A 6810-nucleotide genomic window follows, 5' to 3' on the forward strand; every position below is an offset into this window, starting at 1 on the left:
GATTGGGCATTCCCTTGATCTGTCTATAAACATTCAATTTAGAAACCCTAAAATTTGTCTCTCAGCCCGAGCCCCTCCGAAAAAAAGATAATGACAAGAAAACCTTGACACCTCTCTTCCGGTCCAATACTCTCTTTTGACCTTAAAAAAAAAAAAAAAGGTGTTATGAGAGAGGAGGGCGAAGGGGAGGGGTAAGGGTCGAGAGGGGAGTCCAGCTCCAGTTTGGGGAAATCCAGCGCGCGTTTTGACTCTAGCTCAGTGGTGCAGGGTCCAGCAAAGGCAGAGCCCTTGCTTCACTCCCTGAGGTCTGTCCTGGGGAGACACTTCTGCTCCGGGGGGCTGACCTGGCGGGGAGTGGCAGCGCAATCCGTTCCCGCACGGCTTTGTGCGCGCAGCCGCCGGCCCCTCGGCTCCCGGGTCTGCCCCCTGGGACAACCCCCTGCCCCGCCCCAGTCATGCAACTCTACCTGCCTCTCCTCTGTGGACCTTTGGGAAGCTGCCGCCCACCCCGGGGGCTCGGGCCCTGACCCTGCCAGGCAGCCGGTAGGTGTCCGCCCTGGGCCCGCTCCCGCTCCTCGCGCCCGCCGGGGCCCTGGGCTCCCAAGTTGTGGCGACCAGCGCGAGTTGGAAAGTTTGCCCGAGGGCTGGTGCGGGCTTGGAGCCGGGGGCACGCGCGCTGCCCTCCGAGCCTGAGCGGGCCAGTGGTGAGCTGGGGCCGGGGCAGAGGGCAGGGGTGTGGGGACCCTCGCGCCGAGGCCGGAAGGGGGTGCGAAGGGCGGTACTCGGCTGAGCTGGGATGAGGGCCAGAGCCGGGCGTCCGCGGGTCCTCGGGGTCCACAGGGGTGGGCCCACTCCCCGCGGCGACCCCCTGCCCTGGGCGGCGTGGGGAGCTTTTGTTGCGGGTGGTAAACAATGCCCCCGGCCGGAGGACGAGGCCGCCTGCCCCCGAGGCCCAGCTGCGGCGCTGGATGGGGGGGAGCGGGGGCGGGGGCGCCGTGGGCTTGGACCTCGGGCGCAGCTGCAACCCGGGCTGGGGGAGGGCGAGTGTGCCTTCGGGGATCCCTGAAGGTGCCGGCGACCCAGGCGCCTCTTAGGAGAGTTGGAAGTCCAGCACCTCAAGACGAGAAGTAAGAGTTAGGGCAAGTTGCGGGTGGGGAGCCCGTCCTGCCGTATAATCAAGCCCACCCTCAAACAGATTTTCTCCCTCCCCCATGCTGGTGTGGGAGACGGATCCGTTGGGAAACATTTGGCACTTCCCTCCCTGAGCATGTCGGGGAGGGGACTCCAAGGATGAACTTTTAGAGTGGAGGTAGCAGGGGAGTCTGACCTGAGGTGACCCGGAGTTTTATACCAATCGGCGAAGAAGGGAATGGGGAATAGAATTACTGTTCTGTCAAAATGGCTTTTTAAAACCTCTTTCTGAGCGCCACCAGGTCGCCGAGCGCGCCGGCGTTGCCGCGCGTCAGTCCCGCTGGCGGGATCCGGGAGCTGGGAGGTGCGCAGAGCTGGGTGCTGCGGACCCGGGGAGGGGCAGGATTCCGGCCGGAGCCTGCGGCGGGGGGCGCCAGCACTTCACGTGTCGGGGAGGGAAGGGGCTAGATCTCTCTCCTCTCCCTCTCTCTCCTCTTCCTCCCTTCCCCTTCCTCCCTCTCACCCAGACCCCCTACTGAGCTTCTGGAAGGGCTGTATGCAGTCCATACAGTTCCAAAAAAAGTGGCCAGGAAGTTGCCGGTCGGCCCCAGTACCCTTTCCACATGAATGGGGAACCCAAATTGAGCATTTCTGACCCAATAAAAATGAATGTGTTACCAAGAGAACAAATATTGCTTGAACTAGGAGTCTTTCTGCCGCCCCCAACTCGTCCTTTTCCCAAATTAACCATTTTGCATCGGTCGCTGATGTGCCATTTCTCCCCGGTTCCGCTCTCCGGTACCAAATGAGCTGCACAATACATGGGAATGGACAGTTTGTGAAGAAATAAAGCGTAAGTGTTTCGAGATTTGAAGCGAGTGAAAGATGAGGTGCACAATTTAGTGTCCGCGGGGTGCGCCGCGCGCCGCTCCGGGATGGGTTGAAGGGCGGCGCTGTAGGGCAGCAGCCTCGGGTCGGCCCTGAACCGAAATGTGCTCACTTGCCCTTGTCCTCCTCCCAACAATATTTAGTAAAATAAACTTAGTAAAATAAAGACGGTGGCTTCTTTAGGCCTCAGGATGTCAAACACACACATACATGTATGTATGCAAATATATATATATATATTTATATAAATTATTAACCAGTTAGGGCAAGTGTAATTTAGAGCATATCAGGAATTTATGACAACAGTTAATCAAGGGTGGTACACGCAGGTAGGTGCATAGATAAGGAAATGTTGGAGGTTAGTCTGTATAGTTTCCAAGAACTAAAAGACTTCGGTGCTGTGATTTTGGGTGTGTTTCCTGATTTTAATCGGTTTTAGGTTACGCTGGTTAAAACCTTCCTTTCCCTCCCCAATTAAGGGATCTTAAATAGGTTGGTTGGTAGCCTCTGACAGTGTTTAAAGCCATGTTATGATTTCAGCTAAACTTCAGAATCAAGATATAGGGGAGTTACTGGCACACACTGTCCCTTTTTCTTTGCAAAGATTAGTAGCTGAGATTTACAATTCTTCAACTACCACTTACCGTTTTAATGAGAGTTAACTATCATACTCAGCTCTGGTTTTCCAGAATTGATGCATCGGAGGTTTGGATCACCACTGTTCCTGCTCTTTGTTTCTCTTCCCTCTCCAGTCTTCTTTATCTGGTTTGTCCATCCCCTCCCCCACGCTCTCTTTGCATCTATCTTTCTTTCCCTGCACACTTAAATTTCTTTTTTCCGCTCTAGGTCTGTCTTCTTTGAGTCTTCATCATTTTGATCCCAGTTATCTTTTTTACATTCTCCCTTTATTACTGTAAATTTCTTCCTCTTCCTCTGTCTTTTGCTCCCCTTCTCCCGTTTAGACTTTTCTTCCTTAGGCTTTTTACTATTCCACTGGTATTTTATGTTTTTCTTGTTTTTGGAAGAGCCAGTCTATCTCCATTTTAACTTCTCCCTTCCCTTTTCTGTGGCCCTCTTAGGCTTTTTTTCCCTTGGCTCTCTGCAGGGCAGCAGGGGTGTTTTACATATGGAAGGAGCCTTTGACTAAATCTGCTGGTATTCTAGTGAGTTTCCTTGAACAGCCTTTCCTTTTGCACAGGGTTCTCACACTTCCTGTGGTAGAAGACTATCTAGGAACTGCAACCAGCCCGCCCACCTCCTCTTCCTTTAGATGTAGAACTTAGTTGCTGGACGAAACTAAGTCAGGTGGTGTCTTTTAAAAGAAATGTTTTACATCTTCTATTTCTCAGTCAAGTGCAGTAGGCTGAACGGAGTGACCATGAAATCAGAGCCTCTTTTGCCTCGAGCCCTACGGATGAGAATACTCACCACTTTTTTGGCCACTGCTGGTAGTGGGAAGGGTTGCAGTATAATTTTAAATTGACATGCGGGCTGTCTGGTTACATCAGTTCAGCCACTTCCTGCCCAGGGGACTTCGGAAGATCCAGAAGGAGGAGGGATGTAGATGGGAGAGGATTTTCTGACGTGGTGCTGTCAACATCGTCCTTTACAGACAACGGATAAAGTTTATGAAGTCAGCCTTTCATTTTCTAGGCAAGGGGATTACTTCAATAATTACAAAAAAGGCCTTCTGTAGGGAAAGGTTGACTACTTAGTAAGCTCAGATAATACTGATACAACAAATACTGATCCTATTTGTTGACCAATTTGGTTAGGTAAGTTTTAAGTTACTTGTGAATAATTAGCAGATCCTTACACAGGCACTGTTTACCATATTCACCCTGGGGCCTGCTCCTGCCACTTCTGTCTTCTGTCTTTAGCTTTATATTCTCTACTTTAGGCTGGCAACGTGTCTTTTCAGGTTCAAATTATATGTTGGGCTCTTATCTCCTAGCTTTTAATGTTTGGATCACATATGCTCTAGTCCCCTATATCACAAGGACATTTTAGGAAAAATAATTTTTATTTTTGGTGCCCTCTGGTGAAAAGTCTTGCTAACTAAAGTTTTGCATCCCACAGTGATTGGATTTTTTTTTTCTTTGGTTCATTTTGTTTTCTCTTTCAGGGAAATAAGAACCCACACAATAGTATCAATTAATTGCAAATAATTATGTCCTATGGTATATGTTTAATAACAGCAACACTAGTCTCTTACTTTCAGCTTTGTTCATGTTATCCTACAGCTATCTCTGTAGCACTCAGACTCTTGGATATATTCTAGGGTAGAATAAAACCGATTTTGAGAAATATTGAAATGTCAGTATTCATCGGAAATGAAAAATGGAAAAAAATGATAAATGGAAGTAGAATTAATTTTCAATTGTAAATATACCTTTTTGTATGACTTAAGTACTCTACAATAAATAAAAACACCCAAAAAAGGGGAAATGGAGCATTTAACAATGTTTACAGATTAATAAGGAAAATAAATATCAGGAGATCTGTGGGGATAATTCCATATTTAAGTATGTACCTATTTAATAGAATGGACTACATTGTTTTTTTTACCCCACAAATATTTAAAAAACAAAACAAAACAAAACAAAAAAAACCTTCTGCCTCTCCTCCCAGAGTTCAGCCCTGGGGATAACTTAGTTTATCACAAAAGAAGGTCACATTTCATCAGTGGAGCCAAGGGTGATAAAATTAGGATCTTGTGGGAGCCCTTATTTTGTTCCTGATTGTCTGTTTCTTTAGCTGGGTGGTACCCAGTGGTTTCTCCCCTGCAGTTGGGTTTTTCAGGGGTCATTGGCCTCTTTCACGATCTCATAAAAAGGCTGTTACCATTTAAAGAGGCCACATCTTCCCAATCCATGTTGCTCATACCTTTTCCATTTCCTTGGCAGGCTCTTTTTCAGGAGATAAGGTTTGAATGGTAAACATTATCTTAATTACAAGTCTGAATTTCTAAAGCACTTTAATTTAAAAATATAAAAGAATATACGAGACAGAGATCAATTTATAAACTACTTTCACAGGCAGATCCCATGACACCTTCTGGCATATCCAGATTACTTGCCTACATATGTGAATTTTAATTTTTGTGGCTGATTGCAATACCTAGATTATATGCTCCTAATAATTTTTGAACAATGTAATCTTGATACAAGAGATAAAGCAAGCTTATACTGATATTGTTGAATTTCTAAAGAATGGAAAGGATTGCTTTTTGCTATCTGAAAGAAACATCCTTATAAAGACTGCTGACTTTCTGGAGATTAGAATTGGAATGTCTTTTGTTTTCTAAAAATACTGGTACAAAAAGCAGTGGTCTTTGGAGAAAATATCCTACAGTTTTTCATAGCCAAAAAGTTAGTGCAAGCCAAAAACTTTTTTTTTCTTTTTTTAAGAAAAGGGGGAAGGCAGAGAGCTTAGATGCCAAGAACTCAAGTGAAGTATTCTCTAGTCTAGTGTTTGTGTTTAACACAGATTTATCAAACTTATTTTTCTTGTGGTTAATGTTATCACTAATGTCTATTTAAAAAGTCTGTCTTAAAGGCACAATGCTTTGACTCTAAATCTTTGTGCTCTAGGATCTTTTATTATAGTGCCTGGCTTACAGTGTGTTAGGTGATAACAGAAACAAAAGAACTAGATCTTGTTTTGCAGGATATGGCAGACTGTGGGCTAAACTGGTTCTATAATAATGATAACCACCCTTCAACTTATTTTCTCTTGTTATTTTTTTGTATTTTGGAAGTATAAGCAGCCTTTATTTTTTAGCTCACATTTATTATTAAACACCTATTATATGCCAGCCCTGTGCTAAGTGTTTACACACGTCATCGCATTTATTCTCATGGTAACCCAATGAGGTCAGTACTATTATGCTTCCTATTCTATTACACATAAGGAAACTGAAGTATAGAGAGACTGAGGAATATATCAGAATCACATGACTAGTAAGTTTCTGAGCTGGAAAGTGAACCCAAATCTGCCAACTTCCAAAGTCCTTACCTTACCCCCCCCCCACACAACCTCAGATATCAATAGGAAGCCTCCAGGCTTTCCCTGTAGGAGCCCAGTGATACCTCTAAACAACCTCATTTCAGATGTAGAAACTGTGTTAAATAGGTTCTGGAAGGACATAGCTGGTGATCACAGATTCAAACTCACAGCTTTCTGATGGACACATCTCTAGCTACTAAACTAACCAGTGCATCCTAGGATTACCTGGATCAGGTTAGTACAAGAAAAACAAATGCACAATTTGCGAATGATGGAGGGCTGTCAAGTTTTTACTTGCCAAGTAATAATGGTATAAAATAAACCTATCACTACCTTTTCACAAAAAGGACTTTTATTACTTTTTTAAAGAAAGGACACTTTTAAAAAGATTTTATTTATTTATTTATTACTTTAAAAAGAACTTTATTTGAGAGAGTGAGAGAGAGCGAGCCTGCGCACGAATGGGGAGGGGGAGGGGCAGGGGCAGAGGGAGAGGAAGAAGCCAATTTCTGGCTGAGTGTGGAGTTCTGGCAGGCCAGCAGCAGGGGTAGGGGGCGGGCCTTGATTCCAGGACCCTCGATCACTACCTGAGCTGAAGTCAGATGCTTAACCGACTGAGCCACCCAGGTGCCCCTATTTATTTGAGAGAGACCGAGTGAACCTGAGTCGGGGGGGGGGGGCAGGGGGGGAAGGGAGAGAGAATCCTGGTCAGACTCCCCCCCCACCTGAGATCAGGACCCAAGCTGACCCAGATCAAGAACGGGTTGCTCAGGGGCGCCTGGG

General features: G+C 46.1%; 1 protein-coding gene across 7 annotated transcripts in view; it reads left to right on the forward strand.

Moving 5' to 3' along the window:
* The first annotated feature begins 298 nt into the window (after window positions 1–298).
* The window catches only part of TET1 (tet methylcytosine dioxygenase 1), a 131810-nt gene continuing 125298 nt past the window's right edge, over window positions 299–6810 (forward strand). For 5 of the 7 annotated variants that reach the window (XM_034662603.1, XM_034662602.1, XM_034662601.1 and 2 more), the window contains exon 1: window positions 299–543. The gene's annotated coding sequence lies outside the window, so the exon portion shown is untranslated. The remainder of the gene's footprint in view (window positions 544–6810) is intronic. The other 2 variants (XM_034662606.1, XM_002913735.4) reach the window with 1 other exon arrangement.

This window comes from Ailuropoda melanoleuca, chromosome 6, assembly GCF_002007445.2.
Source record: "Ailuropoda melanoleuca isolate Jingjing chromosome 6, ASM200744v2, whole genome shotgun sequence".
In the NCBI taxonomy this organism is placed as follows: Eukaryota; Metazoa; Chordata; class Mammalia; order Carnivora; family Ursidae; genus Ailuropoda; species Ailuropoda melanoleuca.